The sequence below is a fragment of the Phyllostomus hastatus genome, unplaced genomic scaffold (assembly GCF_019186645.2).
Source record: "Phyllostomus hastatus isolate PE091 unplaced genomic scaffold, TTU_PhHast_1.1 phas_scaffold_78, whole genome shotgun sequence".
Lineage (NCBI taxonomy): Eukaryota > Metazoa > Chordata > Mammalia > Chiroptera > Phyllostomidae > Phyllostomus > Phyllostomus hastatus.
The window spans coordinates 104,237,342-104,240,283 of record NW_025334041.1 but is presented as its reverse complement, the minus strand read 5'-3'; the positions used below and the strand labels follow the sequence as shown (position 1 = coordinate 104,240,283).

Sequence of the window (2,942 nt, the reverse complement as noted above, 5' to 3'; positions counted from 1 at the left end):
CTCAGAGATATCAGATGAAATATGGGCACTTACCCCCAGCCACCAAGGGAAACTGACCCACGAAGGTGGGATTCAGGGAAGTAAGCAATTCCTTCTTAGAATTCCCATTTTCCTAATTTTAAGCAAGGCTGATTCCTCCTTGTGCTCCCTGAACCTCAACTTCCTAATATAGAAAGTGAGGATTATTGATTATTTTATAGAAAAAAGGTCTCTATTTTATTGTAGTTATACACGCTCCATATTGTTAATATAAACATTACATTTAAACTTAACGGGGATTGGAGCCTTGGCTGGCGTATCTTAGTGGATTGAGCGCAGGCTGCGAACCAAAGTGTCGCAGGTTCGATTCCCAGTCAGGGCACATGCCTGGGTTGCAGGCCCCTAGCGACTGCACATTTATGTTTTTTTTCTCTCTCTTTCTCCCTTCCTCCCCTCTCTAAAAATAAATAAATAAAATCTTTAAAAAAATAAACTTAATAGGGATTGGGAAAAACTTTGTAAGATTAAAAATAGGGTGGGGGATCACAGAATAATCAAGTTCACTTTTTAAGAATTTAATACTCCTGTAAGTCAAGAAAACTATAAATAATATAAAAATCAAATGACAAAAGGAAAGATAGTTACATTATATTATAAGGATTAATATGCATTACTGATAAGGAATTCTTAAATAGACATAATAAAAAATTCCAGATATCCCATTATAAAAATGGTCAAAATAATCTTGAAGAACTATAGTAACAAAGACATTATGATATTAGTACAATAATATACAAACCAGTGTCTGCTTCTGCAGCATATATACTAAAATTAAAGTGGTACACAGAAGATTAGCATGGTTCCTGCAAAGGATGATGTGCAAATTAAAAAGGAAAAAGGAAAAAAAAAAGGAATGCAAAAACCAATCCACCAATCAACAGAACAGAATGAAGAAAGAGAAACATATATACAGTCATCTGATTAATGATAGGCAATAAATATTGTAAAGCAGAGGGCAAAAGACAGTTTTTCTATTAAATCATTTTGGGCAAATTGACTACCTGCATAGAATAAAATGTATTTGGAACCCCACTTCACACCATACAAAAATCAACTCTAAATGGATTACAGATCTAAATATGAAAGAGAAAACAACAAAATTTTGAAGGAAAACATAGAAGACTATCATCATGAACTTGGATTGAGCAAAGGTTATTTAAACAGTCACAAAAAGCATTAACCATTAAAGAAAAAAATTAAGTGGGCCATGTTAAAATGAAAAACTTCTGTTCATCTGAAGATACCACTTATTATTTTTAAAATTATATTTTATTGTTTATGTTATTAGAGTTGCCCCCAAATTTCTCCTTTTGTGTCCTTTCACCCAGCTCGCCCACTCCCTCAGACATTCCTCACACTGTTGTCCATGTCCATGGGTCCTACATATATTTTCTTTGGTTACTCTGTTCCCTATGCTGTACTTTACATCCTGACTATTCTGTGACTACCATTTGTGCTTCTTAATTCCTTCACCTTTTTCACCCATCCCTGAAACCCTCCTCCCATCTGTCAAACATCAAAATGATCTCTGTATCTATGATTCTCTTTCTGTTATGCTTATTTGTTTATTTTGCTTTTTAGATTCAATTGTTGACAGATTTGTATTTATTGCCATTTTATTATTTATATTTTTGATCTTCTACTTCTTAAAGAAGATCTCTTAAAATTTCATATAATACTGGTTTGGTGATGATGAACACCTTTAGCTTTTTCTTGTCTGGGAAGCTCTTTATCTTTCCTTTGATACTAAATATTAGCTTTGCTGGATAGAATAATCTTGGTTGTAGGTCCTTGCTTTTCATCACTTTGAATATTTCTTGCCAATCCCTTCTGGCCTGCCAAGTTTCTTTTGAGGAATCAGCTGACAGTCTTATGAGGGCTCCTTTGTAGTTAACTTTTCTCTTGTTACTTTTGAGATTCTCTCTTTTTATTTAACCTTTTGTATTTTAACTGTAATGAGTCTTGGTATGGTCCTCTTTGGGTCCAACTTGTTTGGGACTCTCTGTGCTTCCTGGACTTGTATGTCTATTTCCTTCATCAAGTTAGGGAAGTTTTTTGTCATTATTTTTTCAAATAGGTTTTCAATTTCTTGCACTGTCTGTTTTTCTTCTGGGAACCCTAAGATGAAAATGTTAGTATGTTTGAAGCTGTCCCAGAGACTCCTTAAACTATCCTCATTTTTAAATTCTTTTGTCTTCTAGCTTCTCTGATTGGTGTTTTTTTCTTCCTTATGTTCCAAATTGGTGATTTGATTCTTGGCATCACCCACTCCACTGTTGATCCCTGTACATTATTATGTATTTCAATTAGTGTATCCTCTGTTTATGACTGGATCTTTTTTATGCTGTTGAGGTCCTCACTAAGTTTCTTGAGCATCCTTATAACCAGTGTTTAGAACTGTGCATCTGGTAGATTGCTTGTCTCCATTTGTTTAGTTCTTTTTCTGGGGTTTCGTTCTATTCTTTCATTTGAGCCATGTTTCTTTGTTTCCTCATTTTTTCAGTCTCCCTGTGTTTGTTTATATGTATTAGGTAGAGCTACTTTGTCTCCCAGGCTTGTTAGAATGGCTTAATGTAGTAGGTATCATGTAGGGTCCAGTGGCACAGCCTCTTCTATTATCCAAGCTGGGTTCTCAAGGTGTGCCCACTGTGTGGGCTGAGTACACCCTCCTCTTGTAGTTGAGACTTGATTGCCGTTGGCATGTCCAAGGTCAGCCACCACCTGTGTTCTGTTCAGGGTCACATAGCATTAGCTACAAAGCAATCCTCAGATGGTTGTTACTTGTGCTTGTCTTGAAGGTGCCTGGGAGAGACTGAGCTGTGAACCAAGACCCATTGCTGCTGCTATTGCCAGACTGGGGCAACTTAGCAAGAGGTATGGGGCTCGCTGAAACCAAATGCTCC

The 2,942-nt window shown here is 36.2% G+C and overlaps 1 non-coding gene across 1 annotated transcript; it reads left to right on the top strand.

Annotated features, from left to right (window-relative positions):
* The first annotated feature begins 784 nt into the window (after positions 1-784).
* Positions 785-886, top strand: LOC123812253. The gene has a single exon (XR_006784534.1). It is a non-coding gene; the product is annotated as a U6 spliceosomal RNA (small nuclear RNA).
* The last annotated feature ends 2,056 nt before the right edge of the window (positions 887-2,942 follow it).